The sequence below is a fragment of the Urocitellus parryii genome, chromosome 14 (assembly GCF_045843805.1).
Source record: "Urocitellus parryii isolate mUroPar1 chromosome 14, mUroPar1.hap1, whole genome shotgun sequence".
NCBI classification, from domain to species: domain Eukaryota; kingdom Metazoa; phylum Chordata; class Mammalia; order Rodentia; family Sciuridae; genus Urocitellus; species Urocitellus parryii.
Window position 1 is genome coordinate 5,436,874 of NC_135544.1, and position 25,794 is coordinate 5,462,667.

General features: G+C 37.1%; 2 pseudogenes; both read right to left on the bottom strand.

Annotated features, from left to right (window-relative positions):
• Positions 1-15,834: 15,834 nt before the first annotated feature.
• LOC144250137 (dnaJ homolog subfamily B member 6 pseudogene) lies at positions 15,835-16,824 on the bottom strand (annotated as a pseudogene).
• Positions 16,825-18,544: 1,720 nt separating this feature from the next.
• LOC113198525 (cytochrome b5 pseudogene) lies at positions 18,545-18,942 on the bottom strand (annotated as a pseudogene).
• Positions 18,943-25,794: the final 6,852 nt, after the last annotated feature.

A 25,794-nucleotide genomic window follows, 5' to 3' on the forward strand; every position in this document is an offset into this window, starting at 1 on the left:
GTCATTAAGATTGCCTCAGTTTCCCCAGTGCTGAGAGAGGACTTGGTACTGGTCTATGAGGCAAAGTCTTATGGGGTTTTGATGGTTCAAGATGCTATAGGAGGTTCAGGAGATAGAAGCTAATCCTCAAAGCATCATAATATATAATGACTAAAAGGGAAAGATATAAGAAAAATAGGTAACATTTAATTGGTCTTTAAAATTTGCAAAGTACCCCCCCCCAACATTAATAATCTCAGTTCCTTCTCATAGCATTGCTATTAAGAGGGCACTGGGGCTGTTTAGTGACTTACTCAAGGTCAAAGAGTGAGGGTACAGAGTCACTTCCTCTAAGTAGTTGTTTTATTTTTCATCCCAGAACAAATCCTTTACTTGAGAAGCAATATTCAAGTCTAACAGATCAACATTTGCCCTACTTGCCTCCCAAGAATCAAATCAAGATATTATGCTTAGGGCTAAGTAATAAAAAGAGGCACCCGATCTTTTTTATTTTTTAAATGAAACTTCTGACTTTACACTGACTTGAGAAGCAATAACTTTAGGGCATAATCTTCATTTGCTTGTCGGTTTTGCTGTAGTTTCTTTAGCTTATTTATTTTATTTTTTTAAAGCCTCAACGGTATCCTCTGTAAAATAGGTTCAGAAAGCTTTTTCTAGGCCTTGGGCATCTGAGGAAAACTAATCAAGGTTTTAAGTGTCACTCATGGGTCTCTGAATGAAAGATTGCAGACAGCATTAGTTTTTATCATTGCTTTAATAGCAATTTATTAAGCCCAAACCTTAGGGAATCATGTAAGGATATATGATTTCCTCTGCCTGATTATATCTTTGAGTTTTGTAAAAGTTTATAATGGATGAAATAGTACTTAACAGCTTCATAAACCAAACTGTTACGCCCGTTTAAATGGTCTTCACTCTTATTATCTTAACTAATGAATTTTGCCAGGCATCTCCGTTATAGCTGTATGATTTATAAAGATTATATTTACTTTTTCTTCTTATAAGAACCTAATGAGACCAAATTGGTTGCATGTAATCAGACACTGGCCTTTTTCATCTCTTCGGGTTTTATTTACGAAAGCTTATTAGAGCAAACGTACTGAGTAATATGCAGCGATGGCTAGGTTTTGCCTAATGATCCCAAACAGCCAACACAGAATGCAGATAATGAAATGACAGACTGATTACAAATGCAGGGAGAAAAAGGAAATGCTCTCAGGGCCTACTTCTAAAATTCTCACCTAGGCAGAACTCCCATTGACATGTTTCATTCTGAGGACACATACTTGTATGGAGACCTAGCATGAGACTGGAGCATATGTCTCAGAAACTGAGGGCTGAGTTCTTTGTTCCAGCAGAGAAAGGCTGGGATAGAGGACTATGTAAAAGTGATTGTGCAGAATATGACAACAGAGACATCAAAGGTTTGAGAACCCCAATTCATAAAATAAACTACAGAGGCAGTTCATAGGACTTATATTCTACAGCCACAACTAAAATTAATAATTTAGACTAACATGGGTGTTTACCCTCTTTGCATCTCTTTTCTAGAGTTACTACTTAATGCATCCTGGAATAATATTACGTAAGTTAGAATTAATCACATGCCAGATAGAAGCAAAGCACATTAAAATGTCACTGGTCCAAGTGCCTAAGCTCATGCTGTACCATGACTCTATGCTATTGTTGGTGGTATTTAATCCAAAGCATCTTCTTCTCTTCCTTACTATGCTATTCCTTTCTTCTTAAAACAGAGATCTGCTGCAATTTCAGCAGTAGAAAATTGAACTGATTTTTTTTTTTAAATGTGACCTAGAAAGCCCTTAGGGCTGAGGGACAGCTGGATTGTTTTTCCAGATGTCCACCTTAAATACTTTCAGTCCTCTGTAATGTTCTACCACTTTAATGACTTGGCCATTCATAAAACCTTCCCAAACTGTGTTTGAAACCATTTATACATTTATTTGCTTCCTGGACCTCTTGCTGGTATAATGTATTTGGCAAGTTTATTACCCTTCAGGCGAAAGACTTCCTCTATAAAGTTGCAAAGGGAATCCCCTTCTACTAGTATTTTGAGATTTGGTGAATAAAGCTGTTTTCACCTTACTCATGTTTTTGAAGATTTTGTACTTTAAGATCATGTTCCCTCTCTAGTCATCATACTTTTGGTCACTTGAGACCTGGGACCTTCAGGTGGTTTGTGGAACATTTTCTTCAGGATATTCCCCTGGTGAGCAATACTTGGGTTATTTGTTTATTCAGAAATTTCCTCTTTAAGTTTTATTTCCTTCATCTGAACTAGACTAGACTAGTTTAGAATAATGTAAAGCAGAGAGGGAAGCAATTATGGATCCAGAGAATGTTAGAGGTCAATCTTACGGTAGAATGAAGAAATCCTCAAAGAAGTGGGTGACTTGTTTAAGGTCACATCACCAGTTAACAAAGAGAGTCTCAAATGAGAGTTGGACTCTCTGACTAATATTTTTTTCAAGGACTTGCTGAAGGTCAAATTGAGAAATATTGTTTTTTTGTTATCTACATGGGGCCAAAAATTCCAATAGTCAGAAAGTACAGGGGCAGGTCACATTGTGATGCAGGCATAGTCTTGACTTCCGTGCTTCTTGGCTCCTATGACATCTCTCACTCTGATAAAGATATTCCTGGTCACACCTGCCAGACACCTAGTGTCTCATTGCTACTTCCTATTCATTCAGACTCCATATCTAACAAAGTGACCTGTGTGGTCTGCACTTCTTGCAATCCTCATCTGACTTTTTTTCTGCTGGTACCTCCTCCATTTCTTTGTGGTTTGGAACCACACTGAAGCCTTGGGACCCTGAGTAATGCTCTGACTGAATAACACTCTGATCTCCCACTGATTCCCAGGGGAAATACTGAAGATTCCAAATTCTTAAGTGGTTTCCCCCTCTCCTTTTCTTTGAATTGTACAGAGTGATGATTGTGGAGCTCCAGAAATTATGACCAGCATACGAAGGGAAGTGATCTGGGGTCTTGCCCATTCTCAATTGCTTTTAGGGGATGGCCTGGGCGGCAGCTAGTTCTTTATATCTGATTCAGAACATCTCTTTGTTAGGAGGCTATAGCCTATCGTTTGGATGTTACTCTTCCCAGAGGAATGCATGGAGTTGAAATGACCCCTGAGGTGACTAGACACAGGACTCCGTGGCCAGGAATCAGCAGGGAGAAGGCCCTTCAAGCAAAAGCACTCCAGGGAGGAGGATACTGGGAACGGAGAGAAAGAAAGGACTGTGGAAAGTAGACTTTCCCTGTTACCACGCTGTAACCTATGGTTCACTTTTTATTACCTCTCTCCTCCCACAGTTTCTGGTTCGCTTCTTCCTCATTTTGTTATGTTTTATAGTTTTTAATCTACTTTCTGTGTTTCTCTTTTTCTACTGCCTACAATGCCCTCTTAGGCTCGCTCATTTCTTCTGGAGCCAAAGAGCAATTTTTCTGGGTTACATTATCCTAGAGAAGTTTCCCCTGGTGAACCCTCTTTAGTTTTCCATTTATTTTTTATTTTAAATTTTTTTAGCTGACTTCATGTGTTCTTCCCATTAGTGTGTGCTGTTTGAGATTTTTGAATTTGAAGCAGACATTTGCTCCTTTTGCATGCGAAGTATATGATGTTATTTGGGGGCTTGGGGTTCCTGTTCTTTCCCTATGAGGATTTTGAGTCTAAAAGAATTGATTCCCCAAACTTCTTCTATACACATTTATAAACATTTTATTTTATTTTATTTTATTTTTTTTTTTTTTTTAAAGAGAGAGTGAGAGAGGAGAGAGAGAGAGAGAGAATTTTTAATATTTATTTTTTAGTTCTCGGCGGACACAACATCTTTGTTGGTATGTGGTGCTGAGGATCGAACCCGGGCTGCACGCATGCCAGGCATGGCGCGCTACCGCTTGAGCCACATCCCCAGCCCCAATATAAACATTTTATAAGAACAATGGTAGATGTTATGTTCCTTTGCAGATTGCAGAGTATATTTGCAGGGCTTGCTCATGTAGCTGCTTGACTTGTCCTGTGTAAAGCTTCCAAGTATCTGGTATTTCTACTTCTCTTCTTTTGTAAGCTCATGGCTTAATTCTTAATTCAAAAGATGCCATTAATTCTTCCCATTCTGTTGTCTAAAAGTGCTCTGCAAAAAATGGACCCTCAGTTTTCTGGATGGGCTTGTGAATCTCATTCCTAACTGAAATGTCCCTGGTACAGTTTTTTATTCTAATTTAAGAAACCCTCACACAAAACACTAGACTTTACAGAAATATATATTATTTGTATCACAAAAAAGATTGATCACAAGACTTCCTCTGATAGCAAACTCCTTTAGTGTATTCAAATTATTTTATAAGAATTTAATTTATACAGAGAAAATGCATCAATTTGACTCAGGATCATATTGATTGCACATTATGAAAACATTCAAATCTTAGTGACAAATGCTTGACAGTATCTCTTTAGATCTTATAGTTACGTCATATGTCGAGGTGACTTTGTCACAAATTGTGCACCACATAATTACATTTCAGTCAAGGATGCACCACATACATGAGGAGGTTGTGTGAAATGCTATCACCTCGTAACATCATAGGTATCTAAGTTTAAGTATACTCTGTGGTGCTCGAACAGTGATGAAATTGCCTATTTGAGGTATTTTTCAGAATGCATCTTTGATGCTAAGCAATGCATGACTGAATGATGAACCATAATATCTTAATTTACAGAAATGGAAAGCATGTAAAGATAGAAAACCTGGGGTGGGGGTGGGGTAGGGGAGGAACAGTCCAGAACCTAAAATCTACACTCTCCTCTATGATAAGGAACTGGAAAAAGAACTTCAGGCACACTCCTAAAAACACAAGTAGACTTTTTAAGGTCCGAAGAGGGCACACCCAAAATGATTCAGGCCTTGCTTGGGGAATCTTTCTCCACCCTGCTCTGACCACTCTCCGAAGCTCAGTGACTATATCCTTGCCTGAGTGGGTGCTTTCCCTGGGACTCTTTGGGGCGGGGGTGAGGAAGCTGATCCAAGTCTTCCTGAGCTGGCCCAGCATCTGTTCAACTCAGCCATGTGGGAACCATCCACAGCTCGCTTTCTTCTAAGGGAAACAGCCAACCTCTCAGTCTGCTCTTTCTCTCTCCTACTCTTGAAAGCCAATTTCCTGCTTCAATCTTATTCTTATGAATAGCAACACAGAGCTTGCATGGAGAATGAGAAACTACTGTATCATAGGAAGCAATCACACAGAACACAAAAAGCCATTCAAAGTAATTAAACGACTCCCATCCCCTTTTCTGTATTTCTTTTCAGCTCAGCACTGATGGGCTGTTTATCTTTGCCACCACAACAGCAGCCACAGCAGCAGCAGTAGTGGCAGTATAGGAAATGGCAAGCCGTTTTCTGCTAAGGCTCATGCGGAGAGGGCAGAATTAAGACAAACACTCTCATTCTTGACTGCCAGAGCATTTTAGCTTCTGAAAAGCAAGGGAAGCAACGCCATCATCCCTTCAGGAAGGAAATAAATAAATAAAGACCCGGAAGGAGGGGAACTTGTGGGTGATTTTCCACTTGTCGCAGGGAAGGGGGATGGGGCTGGCGAGGGTGGGGGTGGGAGGGAGGGGGAGCTCATTATCTTCCAGGCCTGGGAAGCTTTGGTGCTCTTCAGCTGTGAAGGAGGCTGCAGTTCTGCTCCCAGCTGTGCAGAAGCTTGCAAGCCGCCCTAAGATGGCAACAGGTCTCCAGCAGGCAGGGCCCCAGGAGATGAGAGCTGGTCAGGGAAGCAGAGCCTCTGGGTTCTAAGTAAGCAGCATTGATGGAGCTCTCCATTTTAATACCTTTTTAGATGCTCTTTTCCAGTACAGCTGCAGAGAGGCAAAAGAGAGCTGAGAGGTTTGCCCGAGGGCTATATTAAAAAAAAAAAAAATCCCCCTTGTTTTGGCTCCAGGGTGTGTGTGGCAGCTGATAGGCAGAGGTACTTTGGGTAGTGTCCATGGAACTTTGAGTTGAAGAAAAAGGGAAGACCTCCAAGTGGCTCGGTAGTGTCCACTCTTTCACCTACCAAGTTTCACAAATACTTCTGGAAAGTGTTTGTTCTGTTGTGAAAATCGATGCTTCTCTGAATAGGTGCTGTCTGTCGGGACATGGGTCAGAGAGCTTGAAGGAGTTTGTCTACAAAAGGGCTCTGAGCTGTCCATAAGTCAGACACGCTGGTCAACAGTCCTTCCTAGGTGGGAACTCAGAGGGGTCATAAAGGACCTGCTTGACACTTAGCTTGCTACTGTCCCTGATGACTGCATTTCTTGCTACCCTTTTTGGGTTTTAAGAAACTTTCCATCTAATAAAAAATTTGGTTCACGTTGAAAATTTTGCAGCAGATGGTCCATAATCAAGGGCTTAATCGAGGGCTGGGATTGTGGCTCAGCAGTAGAGCCTAGCCTGTTTGAGATCCTGGGTTCGAACCTCAACACCACATTAAAAAAAAAAAAAAGATAAAATAAAGGTATTGTGTCCAACTCCAACTAAAAAATGAATATTAAAAAATGCTAAATCAAACAATATGGACCATCTCAGCTTCTGATAAAACTAGGTAACTTGCACACCCTGGGTAGTCTCATTCTCTGTTGCATCCATAGATGTATCACAGGTTGAATTTTCTAGTTGAGGGATACAAGAAACTCTAATGGCCTTGCATTCCCCTCCCCCTCCCCCTGCAGTCCCAAGGATCCTGTTTAGAGCTGCTTGTTTGATTTAATCTGGGGAGATGGCATCTTGCCTGTTCTCCAGTGACAGGCCTGTACTGTTCAGCATTCTTGTTTTCCCTCTGTCATTATCTTTTGTATGCAAGGAGGTTTAATGTGCAATAAATGTAAATGTGCAATGTATATTTTGTGTTTTATTAACTCTCCCATGAGCCTGTTGTTGTAGCGACTGCTCTGCCTTGGGTACATCAGCAGGAACCTCAGAACTTGGTTTCCTTTGCTAGCCCCATCTCACTTCTAAAAACTGCTTTACCCAAGGTCTAGTTCTGTGGAGAACTCTACCCCCCACCCTCCTTTAGCTTTCAGGCTGTCTTTCTGGGCTGATGTACTTCAACCATTACCCATCCCTGGGGAGTGGAGGAAAAAGGGCTGTGTGCATCTGTCACCTATCTGTGTGAATGTTTGTGTAGAGTACCAACGACATTTCCTGACTTTAGATAAATTCAAATGTTGCTGCCTCAGACAGGTACATTAAATCCCCCACCCCCCACTATTTAAACATTTTTAAAAGAACCCAGTCTTGTAATAATTTCACTCACTTGGCAAAAGCATTCAGTATGCTAAATGAAAGTGATAATTCAATTTATTCTCTCAGTAGGAATCCTTCTAAGGTACAAGCAAGGTGGGGCCATGCCTACTGAAAATGAAATTGAGTCTGTGGGGGTCAAGGCAAAAGATCTTCCTATTCTTAGCTCTCAGGGCAGGTGCATCAACACTCAAAAGTCATTGGGTTTAATGTGCCTCCTTAAATACTTACCTTACTATGCTGGGTTGCTTCAGGTAATGCAGAACATTTTTAATTCTGACTTTTGGGTGAGAATTCAGTCTCGCAAGTTGATGGGAAAATGCATTTTCCAGGAGACTATAATCTCAGATCTCTGATCTGAGGATCAGAGAGTATCAACAGTTGCAAACTAGACAACTGAAGGGGAAACACCATGCTGAGAGAGCACATCTGTCAAAATCGTAGAGGGCTGGAGGTGCATAACTGCCCCAAAGTTGTGGCTATATACCAGGGGGCACTTAGACAACTCACAGCTACTTAATGTAGCACCTTTCTATGTCTTGCAATGTCTTAAATTCAGGAACTTTCAAATATTTTTAGAAAGATACACATATCTGGTACTGAATAAATGATTTTAAACTTTCCTGAGTGAACAGTAAGGAAGGTGGGTTAGAGGTATCAACAGTGTGCTATAGAGCTCCACACTTCCATAAATGCTGATTCAAAATATTCTAGCCCTCTCTTTAGCCTTCCTCCAACTCCTAATTCGAGTAAATAGGTACAGTGTAATGAAGTTGAGTTCATTACTTCAGAATTGACTCTTAAACACTGATTTTGTACATAAGTATAAAATTTCCTCAGGTGACAGGTCAAAGTAAAAACCCAGATGCACTAAAAATGCTGCATAAAATGACCTTCAGATTATGGGCATATGAAATATAAGTGAGTTTTGTGTTTACATTTGGGCCCCATCCTCAAGATATTGTATACATAAAATATTCTGAAATCTGGGAAAAAAATCAAGACCTGAACTACTTCTGGTATCAAGCATTTTGGTGGATAAGGGATATTCAACTTGTATTGAGATATAATTCACACACCATATAATGCAGTCAAAGTACAGCATTTATTGCTTTTTGGTATATTCACAGAGTTGGATAACCATCACCAAACTCATTATAGAACATTTTCATCATATCTATTAGCAGGTACTCCTCAGCTTTTGGTGACTGCTAATCTATTTTCTGTTTCTATAGATTTGCCTATTTTGGACATGTCCTAAATAGAACCATATAATATGCAGTCTTTTCTGACTTTTTGTATTTAGCATGTTTTAAAGGCTCATATATCTTGTGGCACCTACCAATACTTCAGTCTTTTTATGAACGGTGATATTCCATCTTATGGATATAGCACATATATCTATTCATCAGATGATGGACCTTGGGTTATTTATATTTTTTGGCTATTAAAATAATGCCACCATGAACATTTATGCATAAGCTTTTGTGTGGACATATGTTTCCATTCCTCTTGGGTATATGTCTAGGAGTACAATTGCTGTGTCATAGGTGTCGTAGGTAACTCTATGTTTAACATTGAAAAAGAACTTTATTTTAAAAAAAGAAAAATATGTATGTATATATATATATATATATATATATATATATATATATATATATATATATTGGGCTGGGGATATAGCCCAGTAGTAGAAGACTTGTCTGGCAAGCATGAACTCTGGGTTTGAAACCCAGCACTGCAAAAAAAAAAAAAAAAAATATATATATATATATACACACACACTAATGGGGTTCAGTGTGGTATTTTTAATATTTGCGTATAGAATATGCTGATCAAATTCAGCCTTCTCTATCTACCTCCTTAACTCCACATTACAAACTCTAGTAATCACTATTCCACATTTGGGTCAACTTTTTTTTTTTTTAACTTTTGCTTATGAGAAATAATATGTGGTACTTGTCTTTCTGTGTCTGGCTTATTTCATTTAATATAATCCTCAGTTCCTTCCATTTTGCTGCAAATGACAGGATTTCATTTTTTATGTCTGAATAATATTCCATTGTGTGTATGTGTATATATAATATATATTCATATATTATATATATATCAATTTTTCTTTTCTTTATCTATTTATTCACCAATGGGCACCTGGGTTGAATCCATATCTTAACTATTATGAATAGGGCTGAAATAAACATTGGCATGCAGATATGTCTTTGGTAGACTGATTTCATTTCCTTCAGGTGTATACCCATAAGTGAGATAGATGGATCATATAGTGAATCTATTTTCAGTCTTTTGAGGAACCATCATACGACTCTCCACAATGATTGTACTAATTTATATTCTCACTAACAGTATATATGAGAATGCCTTTTGTAAAGGCATTTTAAGGAATTGCCACACTGATTTCCAAAGTAGTTGTATCATTTTATATTCTTACCAGCAATTCATGAGGAATTTAATTTCCTCACAATCTCACCACTGCTTCTAATTGTCTTTCATTTTTTAGCTATTCTAGTGGGCATCAAATGATATCTCTCTGTGGTTTTGATTTATATTTCTCTAGCAGTAAATGATATTGAGCAGATTTTCATGTTTATTGGTCATTTGAAAAATGTCTCAAGATTTTGCCCATTTAAAAATTAGGTTATTTATCTTTTAATCACTGTGTTGTTGGAGTTGTTTTTATATTCTGGATACAAATTCCTTTCACATAAGATTTGAAAATATTTTTCCCATTCTGAGGTTGTATTTTTCACTTTCTTGAGTATATTATTTATAGTTTAAAATTTTTAAGTTTGATAAAGTCCAACTTATCTATTTTTTCCTTTTTGCTTGTTTTTTGGTGATGTATTCCAGAGATGATATTTGATGAAAAGAAACAAAGAGCTCCCAACCACAGCAGAGATCATTGAGATATATTTGAGGTAGAAAGAAGGGCAAAGCCACAATAGGAGTGAATCTTCTTTACTTCGTCAAATAGATTCGTTTTTCCTGTTTTATGAATGATTTTATTTTAAAAATGTTTCTGTGGTTCTATGTATTTTAGATTCACACAAGTATTTTGTATGCACATATTATGTCTTTATTTGAAGAGAGATGGAAATGTGACCAACACTATCTCATTCATATCTATCTATCTATTTAAATCTTATTCTATCAAATCAACTGTGATTTAAACAAAGTTTCTCTTTATAGAATGTAAAATTTGTTCCTTTTTAAAAAAAGTTTCATAATATCTTACCTATAAGGACATTGATCTATCCTTGGTGGTAAGCTCACTGAAGAGACTTATCCTCTATTTAAATGATGGCAAATGCTCAATTGCTTCATGATTTGTAGAAGTGGATCAAACTAGGCAAGGTCAAGAGGTGTGCAAATTAAATAGGAGAATTAAAATAAAAAATCAAATTCTTAAATGCTTGAATGATTTAATAAATTTGAAGGCTACCTATTTTATGTCAATGATACAAAGAGGCAGGGCACTTGAATGAAGTTGTTTCAGATCCTTTGGACTAGAGTTATGTATATGCTATTCAGCAACAGTTTTCAAACCAAAAATTATTTACATTTCTTCTGACTAAAAATGATATCAGTGTTTGTTTGGATTTTGATGGTTATGAACTCCTGTAGCTGAATAGGAGTCTACACTATCAAAATTGGAATCCTAATTTGGAAATTGTGTGAATGAGAGTTGTGTTAGTCTGGATTTTCCAGAGAAACAGAAACAACAGATGATGTGAGAAATGAGGAATTAGCACACATCATTATAGAGGGAGAAAAGTCCAAGAAGATCCATGGTCCACATGCTGGAGGAACAGGACAGCTGATATGTTACCTTAGTTCGAATTTGAGGAACTGAAAACCAAGAGAGCTGATGGTGCAAGTTCAAGTCCAAGTTTGAGCCGAAGTCAGGAAGAGGCCAATAGCTCACTATGGAGAGAGAGAGAGAGAGAGAGAGAGAGAGAGAGAGAGAGAGAGAGAGAGAAGAGAGCTATCTTTTACTCTTGATTTTTATTCTATTCAGACCGTCAATGAATTGGATGAAACCCCACCCACTTTGGGGAAGAAAATCTGCTTCTCTCAATCTTCAGATTCCATTGTTAATTTCATCAAGAGACAAACATTCTCATAGGCATTCCAGGAATTATGTGCCACCAAATATCTGGACACCTCATGCCCCAGCCAAGGTGACATATAAAATTAATCATCATGAGGACATTTAAAGACTTAGCAACATGTGCCTCCTCTGTAGTCTGTATTAAAATCCCTGGAAAATAATGTCTTGAAATTGTACCTATTACACAATGAGGTGATATGATCCTGAAAATTGTGATCGCATAAGTCTATATCTTAGGTTATAAAACTACCCTAAAGAAAGAACTGTTTTGAGACAGGATAAATTTTAATCAGCTCTTCCTTTTATGCCTCCTCTGCCAATGTCTCAGGCGTTCCTTATTATAGATTCACATAATTTGGGAAAGTTGAAACAGTGCCCAGGATTCAGGGTAGTATATGAACCTACTAATCCTTTCAGTGGGCAATTGTGGTCTCTTTCTGTACACATTTGGGAGACAAGGTTCTCATGGCAGCAATTGCTACTGGTCCTGAATTTAATTATTACAAACTCTTGCATTAACAAGTGCAAATGCAGCTTCTGCAGGCCAAGAATATAGCCTTCAATCTGTTCCCAGGCTTAAAAATCACCAGTACCTTCAGAGGAGGAGGGCTCTTCATATCACTAGAGCTGCCATTTTGCAAATGTCAATGATTGCTCAATATGTCCCATGGAAGGTTTTGGCTCTGGGATCTGAAGGGAGAAAAATGACATTAGCTTTGTAGGCCCCTTTGTGTAGCATGCATGTTCTTTCTGCCTTCATGTCCATATCTCTTAGGAACATTTTAAGCTCCTCTGGCAACTGAACATATTTCCTCCTGACTACAGGATATTAAAGGGTTATGTAAACAGAGAACCTGTGAAAGTAATTGAAAACAGAAAAGTTTAGTCAAACAACCATTTGGAGTTCAGGGGAGGGGGCTGGAAAGACAGTGAACAGTAGGGAATAATAGGAAGCACAATATCAGATATTAAGTATTTTTATTTATTCCCCTCAGTGAATTTATTGAATGTGTGAGCAGTTTTCTATGAAACCAAAGTGGCCAGCTAACATGGTCAATGCAGTCAATTAGCATTGCCTTCTTTTCAGATGAGATTTCTGATGTGCACATAAATCATACAGGGTTGGTCACAAGCTTTTGGGCAGGTAAAAATCTTGCAGAGAGCAGTGTTTTTGCCCTCTCAAAATGTACTATTTCCAGGGCTGTGTAGTTTTCTGTCACGGTGGGCTTAGAATGCAGATGAAATCTGTTGAAGTTTGAGGACCCCAAAGCAACAAAATTTGGATCTGGAAAATAATGGGCCTAGTAAAGGTAAATCCCATCATTGGCCTTTATCAACCAGAGAGAAACCTGGAATATGAATAAGAAGGCTGAAACATACTTTTCCCTGCATGATTTTAAAGCAAGAGGTAATGATATGTGATGTCCCGAGCCCGGGTCTTCCTGCCTCCTTCAATCTCTTTTCACCTCATCCTCCTTTGCAATTCTTGAAATTTTGTACTTGTTTTGATCATTATCTCTACTTTTTAAGTAATTTGAGCAGTTACCTTACTACATTTTGCTCCACATATCCTTTCTGTATGCAGTTATGTTCATTTTCATATTTTCTAGTTCCCTAGCATAACAAATCATGCATATATTTCGCAAGTGAATGAAGGAAGGAAGGAATGTATACTTAACTCAGTTGTAACTGTAGTAGAGTGTGTTGTGGAGCAAGAAGTGACATTAAGAGTTCACTCTGGAATGTTGAATTGAATTTGAAGGTCAAAAAGCCATTTTTTTAAAACAAAATTTTCCTGTGGTATATTGATGAACATTTTTTTAATTAATTCATTTATTTGAATTAATTATCTATGATAGCAAAATGCATTTTGATTCGTTATACACAATTGCCGCACAACTTTTCATTTCTCTGGTCGTATATGATGTAGTGTCATACCATATGTGCAGTCATACATATACCTAGGGTAATGATGTCCATGTCATTCTACCATCTTCCCTGGCCCCAAGAACCCTTCCCCCCTTTGCCCAATCAAATTCCTCCATTTGCCCCCCCCCATTATGGGTAAGCATCCACTTATCAGAGAGAACATTAGGCTTTTGGATTTGGGGGATTGCCTTACTTTACTTAGCATGATATTTCCCAACTCCATCCATTTACCTGCAAATGCCATAATTTTATTCTCTTTTAATGCTGAGTAATATTCCATTTGGTATATATACCAAAATTTCATTATCCATTCATCTATTGAAGAACATCTAGGTTGCTTCCACAGTTTAGCTGTTGTGAATTGAGTGCTATAAAAATTGATGTGACTGAGTGACTAGAGTATGCTGATTTTAAGTCTTTTGGATAGAGACCAAGAAGTGGAATAGCTGGGTCAAATGGTGGTTCCATTCCAGGTTTTCTAAAGAATCTCCATACTGCTTTCCATATTGGTTGCACTAATTTGCAGTCCCACCAGCAATGTGTGAGTGTGGCTTTCCCCCATATCCTCGCTCACATTTACTGTTGTCTATATTCCTAATAATTGCCATTCTGATTGGCATGAGATGAAATCTTAGAGTAGTTTTGAATTGCATTTCCCCAATTACTAGAGATGTTGAACATTTTTTTTTCATATATTTGTTGATCGAATGTGTATCTTCTTCTGAAAAGTGTTTGTTCATCTCCTTAGCTCATTTATTGATTGGGTTATTTGGTTTTTTTTTTTTAGTGTTAAGTTTTTGAGTTCTTTATGTATCATGGAGATTAGTGCTCTATCTGATGTGTGTGTGGCAAAAATTTGCTCCCCAAATGTAGACTCTTTGTTGACCTCCTTGAGTGTTTCTTTTGCCGAGAAGAAGCTTTACAGTTTGAGTCCATCTCATTTATTAATTCTTGATTTTATTTCTTGCACTTTAAGAGTCTCCTTCAGGAAGTTGGGGTCTAATCCAACATGATGAAGATTTGGGCCTACTGTTTCCTCTTTTATTAAGCGCAGGGTCTCTGGACTAATTCCTAAGTCCTTGATCCACTTTGAGTTGAATTTTGTGCATGGTGAGAGATAGGGGTTTATTTTCATTTTGCTGCATATGGATTTCCAGTTCTCCCAGCACCATTTGTTGAAGAGGAGGCTACCTTTTCTCCAATGTATGTTTTTGGCACCTTTGTCTAGTAGGAGATAACTGTATTTGTATGGGTTTGTCTCTGTGTCTTCTATTCTGTACCATTGGTATACATGTCTATTATGGTGTCAATACCATGCCGTTCTTGTTACTCTAGCTTTGTGTAAGTTCTGGTATTGTGATGCCTCCTGCTTCACTCTTCTTGCTAAGGATTGCTTTGGCTATTCTGGGTCTCTTATTTTTCCAAATGAATTTCATGATTGATTTTTCTATTTCTATAAGAACTGATGTTGGGTTTTTAATTGGAATCCCATTGAATCTGTATGGCGCTTTGGGTAGTATGGCCATTTTGACAATATTAATTTGGCCTTCTTCAATTTCTTTCTTTAGTGCTCTGTAGTTTTATTGTAGTGATCTTTCACCTCTTTTGTTAAGTTGATTCCCAAGTATTTTATTTTATTTTTTTTCAGACTATTGTGAATGGGGTAGTTTTCCTTCTCTTTCAGAGGATTCATCACTGGATATATAAAAACACATTTGATTTATGGGTATTGATTTTATATCCTGCTACTTTGCTGAATTCATTAATTAATTCTAGAAGTTTTCTGGAGTTTTTTGGATCCTCTAAATATAGAATCATGTTGTCAGCAAATAATGATAGTTTGAGTTCTTCTTTTTATATCCCTTTAATTTCTTTCATCTGTCTAATTGTTCTGGCTAGAGTTTTAAGGACTCTGTTGAATAGAAGTGGTGAAAGAGGGCATCCCTGTCTTGTTCCAGTTTTTAGAGGAAATACTTCCAATTTTTCTCCATTTAGAATGATGTTGGCCTTGGATTTAGCATAGCTAGCTTTTACAATGTTGAGGTATGTTCTTTTTTTTTTTTCAGGAAAAAAATGCACCAAACACATTCACATTTATTTTCTTTTTTTTTTTAAGCAAGTGACAAAGACCCAGTATACCAGATTTTTAAACCTAAGCTTAACATTACATATTTAAACAATTGTCAAAACTTTACTAAGTTGCCAGCATTCATGCACAACTAGAAAACATCCTTATTTATATTAAACCAGAAATGTATTACCATTAATGCATTAATATCTTTCATTACTAAATACTGAAAAAAAAAAAACCAAAACCAAATTACTTCTACAGGAGCCTCATCCTGGCAATGTTAGCTCACAGCAGGCTGACACTACTTGGCTCACATGTCAAACACAATGGGAAGCAGATCCATGCTGGTATTAGAATACAATCTTGTCCTAGCACTACTCAAAGTCAAGGCTCACCTTGGATAACGTTTAATAAAAAAGCAAAGTGCATACAGAGATTACAACAATTTTAAAGACAAAAAAATGGTCCTATTGTGTGGTCCCAACAATAAACTCAAAAGTCTATGACAAATAGGGGCTCCGATGAGCTGTTTATAAATACTTTAGATTAGGTACAATTATACTGAAAGTCGAGTTCGTCTGAAATCTTCAAAAAAATGTTCCTGTTAATCCTCAAATGGTGCTTGTTATAGTTTAACATTTCTGTTAAATGCGTGCGTTGAATTACTTGTTATCCAAGCGTAGCAGCTGCTCCTTACCATTTATCGTTAAGGACTTTAACTGGCCGTCTTCTTCAACTTCTACTCTTTCTTGACCATTCTCGACGATTCTTTTTGTAGTGATTTTTCTCCCATTTACTATTTTGGTAGAAGTTGATATTGATTTGAAGCTACCCATCCCGCTGCCACCAAATGATGTAGAAGAGAATGAGGTAAGGCCACCGTGACCTAGTGACCCAAATGAAGTAAATCCTGTATCAAATGCAGAAAATCCACCTCCAAATGTTGGAAATCCACTGAAAGCGGAGAAAAATGAGCCTGCACCTCGGTTTCTGCTTCCTCGGGGACCTCTTCGGTTCCCAAAAAAGTCATCAAATGTATCTTCAAAGAAGTCGAAGGAAAATGGGTCCCTTCCACCAAAAAAGTCCCTGAAGACATCATCTGGGTTCCGGAATGTGAAGCCAAACTCAAATGGACTGTCAAAATGACTTCCACCTCCACCTCCACCATTTAAGCCTTCTTTGCCATACTTGTCATAGATGTCCCGTTTTTTAGCATCTGATAACACCTCATATGCCTCAGCTACTTGTTTGAATTTTCTCTCTGCTTCTTCTTTATTCTCAGGATTTTTATCTGGATGCCACCTTAGTGCAAGTTTCCGGTATGCCTTTTTGATATCCTCGGCTGAGGCATGTCTCTGCACACCTAGAACTTCATAGTAATCCACCATGTTTTAACAGATTGTTGGAACAAGTCCGAGGACGCGGCGGACCGGACGGGGCGGACGGACGGTCGGGTGCTCACGGTGCGGCACGGCTGCGCTGGTGGAGGTATGTTCTTATTATCTCTAGTTTTTCTAGTGTTTTGAACATGAACGGGTACTGTATTTTGTCAAAAGCTTTTCTGTATCAATTGATATAATCATATGATTTTTATCTTTAAGCCTATTGATGTGATAAATTATAGTTATTGATTTCTGTATGTTGAGCCAAATTTGCATCCCTGGAATTAACTTCACTTGATCATGATGCACTATAATATGTTTTTGTATGTGATTTGACAATATTTTTATTGAGAATTTTTACACCAATGTTCATCAGGGTCATTGGTCTGAATTTTCTTTCCTTGATATGTCTCTGCTTGGTTTTGGTATCAGGATGATACTAGCTTCATAGATGGGTTTGGAAGGGTTCCTTCCTTTTCTATTTCATAAAATAATTTCAGGAGTATTGGTATTAATTCTTCTTTATAGGTCTTGTAGAACTGTCTGGTCCCAGGCTTTTCTTGGTTTGTAGGCTTTTGATGGTGTCTTCTATTTCCTTGCTTGAAATTGATCTGTTTAAATTGTGTATGTCCTCTTGACTCAATTTGGGTTGATCATATTCCTCTAAAGATTTGTCGGTGTCTTCGATTTTCTATTTTACTGGAATACAAATTTTCAAAATAGTTTCCAATTTTCTTCTGTATTTCAATAGTGTCTGTCATGATATTTACTTTTTCATCACAAATTTTAGTAATTTGAGTTTTCTCTCTCTCCTTCTTTTTGTTAGGGTGGCTAAGGGTTTGTCAATTTTATTTATTTTTTCAAAGAATCAGCTTTTTGTTTTGTCAATTTTTTGAATTTTTTTTCTTTAATGTTACTTTTAAAAATTCTGATTGGTTATATATTACAATGGACTGCATGGCAATTCATATTACACATATAGAACACAATTTTTCATAAGCTGTATATACAAAGTATATTCATACCATTCATGTCTTCATACATGTACTTTGTATAACTATGTTCACCTCATTCTACCATCGTTTCTAAACCTATGCCCCCTCCCTTCCCCTCCTATTCTTTTGCCCTATCTAGAATTTGTCTATTCCTCCCAGGCCCCCCCCCCTCCCCTCCCCACTATGAAAGAGCTTGATGCTGGTTATTTTATTTTATTTTTTTTGAGCTATAATTTCTGAGCCTTTATTAATTTCCTTGAAAAAAGAAATGGCATTGGAAATAGGGGTAACTGCATATGAACTGCTCAACAATGACGAGGACGCTCCAAGGGCTGTGCCCTTGCCTCAAGTCACACATGAGCCGGACCCAAATGATTAGCACATACATGACCAGAGATCCTAACCACTGAAGAAAAGCCTACACTGAACAGACAGGCAACATGGTGGTATATTTTAAAAGCCAGGTATATTTTTATAAGATCATGCTTACAATAAGTAAATTACGCAGTGAGAAAACATCAAAACAAAGCTGATGAATAAAAAGGCCCATTTGAAAAGTTTAAGAGTAGAAAGAACAGTTCTTTTCGTTTTGTTTCTAGTGTAGGAAGAAGAGGAACATATTAAAATTATTTTTTTCAGGCCAAGGTTTCTGTCAGTCGAAGTAATTAACACTGTCTTCTTTTCTCCTTTTTCCAAAGCAGCCTTTTCCTTCTATGGCTTCTGAGAATTGTTCAGTCCTTTGCCATGTAGAGGTGATAAATCAGGGCTACAGCCAGGGCTGAGACGGCTGGGATTACCCAGTTGGTCCACCAACTGGAATTAGACTCAACAGTAGTAATAAGAGATTCTGAAGGCTTGGCTAACTTAGATCTGTCATCTGGATGGAGCTCCCTGATGAAGTATGTCTTGGACAGTTCTCTAGCATCAGTAGAGTGCCCGACATTCTCAAAGTTCTCCGCAGCATCACCCCCAGCTTGTTCTCTTAAGACTTCTTCTCCACCAGGATGCTCTTCCAGAATTTTAGTCAAAGCACCTTGTGGTACAGGATCACCGAGGTGCTTTTGCTGTTGTGCTTCTGGATCTTTCCCAGGGTGTAGTACTTTACAGCCTTGTCCGACTGCTCGGCCATCTCGGACCAGTAGAGCCTCACGGGTGGAACACACACAGGCCGATGCTGGTTATTTTAAAGTATCATAATAATATCCATTATTTATCAGGTGGTTAGTATGTGCCCAATACAAAACACTTCATGAACTAGATTTCTTTTTAAAGTCATGTTTGTTGAGATATCATTTATATATGGTACAATTTACCCCATTTGGTTTTATAGTTATATGAATTTTGATAACATAAATATAAAAAATGACAACATATACATATGGATATACAGTTCTACTGTCAAGATACAGACTGTTACCTTGTTTTCCTTTACTTCCTTTTTTTTAAACAAATAGAGAAATTGATTTTAATACATCTTTGTTTAACCCAATGGATCACCAACATAATTTGCAAAGAAAATAATTGTTAGTAAGATATTTCATGTTCATTTTTCTTTGTCCTAGTAATTTCTTTGGATTCTAATGTCAATTTAACACATAGCGCACCACAATTCAGACTAGACACTTTTCAAATACTCAGTGGCCTCGTGTAACCAGTGGCTGCCCTACTGGCTCCTTTCTCCATCTTTCACCTTTTGGTGAGACATATGCTGTAGGCTGCATGATAAGTCCCCTCGTTATGTGGTTTCTTATTGAATTCTATCATAAGAGGGCACCAAAGAGATAAACTTAGAATGAAAATAGTAGATCGAGGTGTTTTATTCCTCCCTATAAGACTCTATTAGACTGTGAGTTGGTTTCTACATGCTTTGGGTGGGAATAACTTCAGTTAGGTCAACTTCTCCTACAAGTTTTTCAAAATGGCTCTCTCTTATTTCACCTCCTACCTCTCCAAGTTTACAGAAGGAAAGGTGCTTCACAAAATTTGTTAGTTACCCTCAACCTTGCCTTTATCTTTATAAATACCATATTAAACAATTTTTACTCTGATTGATTTTTTTCATCCTCAATTCTTAAATAATGGCTTTTAAATTATAAGAGTAAAATGTACCTCATTTCATATCACAGGCAATGTATATACACATACCAGATTAATTATATTAAAATATAACATATAAAATGCTAAAACTTTTAAAGAACCTATTTGTAATTGTATAACTTTGTGAAGAGAAATGGAAAACAAAAAAATATGAAATAAATAAAAACCTGAAAAATTAGATGATATTTAGTTAAAATTTTTATGTGTAAAAATTTATCAATAAGAGTTTAAAGAGACATGAATTGTATTATAGGTCATTTTTGTTTATTTTTGATATTTAGCTTGACTTGGTTTCTCCTTTGGTTGGCTTTGCCTTTATTGTAGTTCTTCCATTTGCAGATTTTCATTGTTGTTTTTTATTTCCTTCTCATAGAATATTTTGCCAAGAATGTTCTGTAGTGCAGGTTTTCTTGCTGTAAATTCTTTTAGCTTTTGTTTATCATGGAAGGTTTTTATTTTATTGTCAAGTTTGAAGCTTAATTTTTCTGGATATAAGATTCTTGGTTTGCATCCATTACCTTTTAGAGCTTGGTATATATTGTTCCAGGATCTCCTGGCTTTGAGAGTCTGGGTTGAAAAATCTGCTGAAAATTGAATTGGTCTTCCCTTATAGATAATCTAATTTTTCTCTCCTGCAGCCTTTAAAATTCTACCTTTATTCTGTATTCTAGGCATTTTGATTATGTCTTGATGTAGATCCATTGTAATTTTTTACATTTGGCGTCCTATTTGCCTCTTGTATTTGATTTTCCAGTTTATTCTTCATGCTTGGGAAACTTTCTGCTATTATTTCATTGAAGAGATTGTGCATTCCTTTGCTTTGAGTCTCTGAACCTTCCTCTATCCCAATAAATCTTAAATTTGGTCTTTTGATGGTATCCCATAATTCTTGGGTATTCTGTTCATGGTTTCTTACTGTCTTCACTGTGAGGTCAACTTTATTTTCAAGATTGTATGTTTTGTCTTCATTGTCTGAAGTTCTGACTTCCAAGTGATCTAGTCTGTTGGTGACATTATCTATTGAGTTTTTTATTGGCTTATTGCTTTTTTCATTTTGAGGATTTCTATTTTTTTTTTTAGTATCTCTATCTCTTTCTTGAAGTAATCTCTTGCAACTTGTATTTGCTCTCTTATCTCTTTGTTGGAGGGATTGATTTTTGCCTGTATCTGCTCACTTAGGTCATTCTTTACTTCTGAAATAATTTTAGTTATGTATATTCTGAACTCCTTCTCTGACTTTTCACCTACTTCACTATCTATGGATTCTATTTTTGTAGTATCTTGGTTTGTTTGGGGCACTTTCCTTCCTTGTTTTTTAATAATTTCTATCAGTCTTCCTCTCTTGTAGTGTAGATTCTAGGTATGACAGCTTCTGCCCTATAGTCTTATAGTGTGCCTATAGGTTACCGATACCTCACTCTTAAGGAAGAGATCAATATTACAGCACTCAATGTACCCAACATGCAGCCCTATATCACTTAGCATCTATTTTCACATTGACAGTTTTGTCACTATAATTAGAAATGATGAGTTTGATTATCTTCTACCTTATAGTCAATAGGTTTGCATAATAGTTTATAGTTTCTAATGGTAGAAGGGGCCCGGGGGGTTGGCTGAGATGTTTATGAGGTAGGATGTTAGAATAGGGAGGTATTAGATTATATGACTAGTGAGAGGGTAATCATAAGAAGTTGGCTGTTAGTAGGAGAAACAAGACTCCCTATTGCCTCAGCAACAGGATAAATGTTAGCACCCCGAGTAGAGATACCTTTGGTGCAGCCAGGCCCACAGGGACCTTGATGATCTTTTTCAAGGATCTTATTGTTGTCCCTTGACCCAAGTGGTGATATCCCAGTTTTGTGGCGGTGGCAATCTCAAGCCTATATGTTGGGCCGTGGAGCCATGCTTTGGTGAATAAGGAACCCCAGCACAGGATGGCTTGCTGCATATCTCTGGTCCTATCTCCAGGCTGTGTGTGGCAGGGGGGCCTCTCCTCCAGATCTCCTGAATTGTTTCTTGAGTTTCAATTTTATTGATTTCCACCCTGGTTTTAATTATTTCCTGTCTTCTACTACTTTTGGTGTTGGTTTATTCTTCTTTTTCTAGGGCTTTGAGCTGTAATGTCAGGTTGTTTTTTTGTTGACTTTTTCTTTTTTTTTTTTTTAATGAATAACCTCCATGCAATGTTCTTTCTCTTAGCATCATCTTCCTAGTGTCTCAGAGATTTTGATCAGTTGTATTGGAGTTCTCATTTACCTCTAAGATTTTTTTTATCTCCTCCCTGATGTCTTCTGTTATGTGTCATTCAATAGTGTATTGTTTAGTCTCCAGTTGTTGGAGTAGCTTCTTCTTTTTTTTTTTTTTTTTTCAAATGCATTTATTATATTCTGTAATATACACTTTTACATTTTGTAGCCTGTATGATGCTATTATAGTAGCTTCTTTTAAAAATTTTATCATTAATTTCTAATTTCATTCCATTATGGTCAGAGAGGATGCAGGGTAGTATCTCTCTCTATTTTTTTTTTTTTTTTGTATTTGCTGAAACTCGCTTTGTGGCATATGTTTATGGTCTATTTGGGAGGAGAATCCATGTGCTGCTGAGAAGAAAGTGTTTTCACTCCTTGATGGATGGAATATTCTCTATATATCTGTTGAGCCCAAATTATTGATTGTATTATTGAGTTCTATAGTTTCTTTGTTTAGTTTTTGTTTGGAAGATTTATCCAGTGGTGAGAGAGTATTATTTTGTTGTGGTCTATTTTGTTTTCGTATTTGAGAAGGGTTTGTTTGACATACCTATATATATCCCTTGTTTGGCGCATAGCTATTTATGGTTGTTATGTCTTGTTGATGTATGAATCCCTTAAGCAGTATGACATGTCCTTCTTTATCCCTTTTCACTAGCTTTGGTTTGAAGTCCACTTTATCTGATATGAGGATGGAAAACCCTGCTTTTTCTCATGGTCCATGTGAGTGGTACGTTTTCTCCCACCCTTTCACCTTCAGTCAGTGAATGTCTTTTCCTGTGAGATGAGTCTCTTGAAGGCAACATATTGTTGGGTCTTTTTAAAAAATCCAATCTGTCAGTCTATGTCTTTTAATTGATGAAGTTAGGCCTTTACATTCAGGTTATTATTGAAATATGATTTGTATTTCTGGACAGTTTTGTTTATTTTTGGTTTTTGTCTTGACTTAGTTCCTCCTTTGATTGGCCTTTTCTTCAATGTAGTTCCTCCCTTTGCTGATTTTCATTTCATCCTCCTGGAACATTTTGCTGAAGATGCTCTGTAGTGCAGGCTTTCTTGCTGTAAATTCTTTTACCTTTGTTTATTATGAAAGGTTTTTACTTTTTCATCAAATCTGAAGTTTAATTTTGCTGGATATAAGATTCTTGGTTGGCATCCATTTTCTTTCAGAGCTTGGTATATGTTGTTCCAGGATCTCCTGACTTTGAGGATCTGGGTTGAAAAATATGCTGAGATACAAATTGGTCTCCCCCTATATGTGATCTGATTCCCCTCTCATGGGCTTTAAGATTCTATTCTTATTCTGTATTCTAGGCATTTTCATTATAATATGCCTTGGTGTAGATCTATTGTAATTTTGTACATTTGGTGTCTTGTAAGCCTCTTGTGTTTGATTTTCCAACTCATTCTTCATGTTTGGGAAATTATCTCATATTATCTCATTGGAGAGATTGTGCATCTTTTGGTTTGAATCTCTGTGTCTTCCTCTATCCCAATAACTCTTATATTTGGTCTTTTTGGTGCTATCCCATACTTCTTGAATGTTCTGTTCATGGTTTCTTACCATCTTCACTGTGTGGTCAACTTTATTTTCCAGATTGTATGCTTTGTCTTTATTATCTGACGTTCTGTCTTCCAAGTGATCTAGTATGTTGGTGATGCTTTCTATTGAGTTTTTAATTTGGTTTATTGTTTTCTTTATTTCAAGGATTTCTAATTGTTTTTTTTTTAATTTTTTTTCAGAATTTTTATCTCTTTCTTGAAGTAATCTTTGGTTACCTCTATTTGCTCCCTTATCTCTTTGTTGGACTGATCGATTTTTGCCTGTAATTGCTCATTTAGGTCATTCTTTAATCCACAGATCATTTTAATTACGTACATTCTGAACTCCTTCCCTGACATTTCATCAACTGTGCTGTCCATGGATTCTGTTTTGTAGTATCCTGGTTTGTTTGGGGCACTTTCTTCCCTTGGTTTTTTTTTCATGTTGTCTATGTGTCTTCCTTTCTTGCAGTGTGGATCTGAGGTATTAGAGCTTCTACTCTATAATCTTGTAGTATCCCTGCAGATTATCAGTACCTCACCTTGGTGTTGGGCTTCCAGACCCTGCCAGTGTCCCACGATGGATGCTACTACAACTAAATGTGGTGCCAATGGAGGAGATAAATTGAGATAGCAGTATGGGTGTCCAAAGATGGATGCAACCTCTTTTAGAGATGGGACTGAAAGGGTGGGCTTCTGGCTCATTTGGGGATGCCTGCTCTGAGATGCAGCTGCTTCTGTGCTCTGTTGTTGCCACGTAGAGTCTACTGCGAAGGAAGGCCTATGGCAATGGCTGCAGTGTCCCAAGATGGAGGTAGGTTAGGCCAGGGTTTCCAGGTAGGTGGGTGTGGACCTGGGCCTAACCTGAGCCTGGACTCCCACACAGGTCAGCGGAGGTGGCTCTAGGCCTGGATCTGGATCTGATGTAGGTTGGCTGGTCAGCAGAGATGGTCCTGGGCTGGGGTCTAGGCTCTGGCATGGATCTGCTGGTCCATGGGGCAGACCTGGGCCTACCTGAACATTTATTCTTGAAAACGTTGGAGTAGCCATTTGTAACCTATAAATTTATATAATGAAAGGGAAAAAATTTCAAAAATTTAACACTTTTTTTTTCTAAATCAATTATTGTGCCAAATATGTCCTGCACTGTACCTCCTACAATTTTCTTGTGAAACATCCATGTATGGTAAAAGATCTATAAAATTTGTAAGTCTAGTTTAGAGAATGGTGGTTAAAGCCCAGATACCCACTCTTGATAAGATCTAAACTTTTACCATAGAAGCCTTGTGGTATTTTCCTTTAAGGCATCCTTCCTCTCCATTACAGCAACCACAGAATGTTGACTGAATCATTCTCTTGCTATTCTTTATAATTCTATATTTGTTTATATTTTAATTAGCACTTATCTATGAATAAACAATAAACAATATGTTTAGTGTCTTCTAAATTGTATATTTTTTTTTCAGTGTACAGATTTGATAGAATAACATTAATTATTCCCAGATTTAACTTGAGATAAATCTCAATACATGTCTCCAAGGTGTTTGAAAATATTATTATAAAATTTGTAAAAAGCATGAAAGGTATCAAAAATCCCCCGAAAGCCAAGGCACTCCTGAAAAAGTGGAATAAGGTATTTTTGGGGTGTGTTGTTGAGCTCTGTCTACCAGATGTCAAGATTTATTAGGAAGCTCATGTGATTAAGACTGTAATCTCTGCCCTGTAGCAGTGATGGGCAGGTGGGTCTATTGGATAGAATAATTAAGCTAGAAAAAAGATCCATGATTATGAAGTAACTTGATATATAAGTTGCTTGGCAGACTACAAGGAAGAACAATGAATCACCCAGCAAATCATTATCCATATGGGCTGAAGAGAAAGTATGTCTCTACTTCAATTCACATACAATAATGCATTCCTATTGAATGAAAGATGAATATAAAAGTTAAGAAAGTCAAAACCATAAACATTTGAGAAAAAATATTGGAGGATATCTTTATGAAGTCTGGTTATGAATTATTTCTTTCATAAGACTAATAAAAAAGCACAAAATAGGAAAGAGTTGATTAATTCAATTGCATTAAGAATAAGAA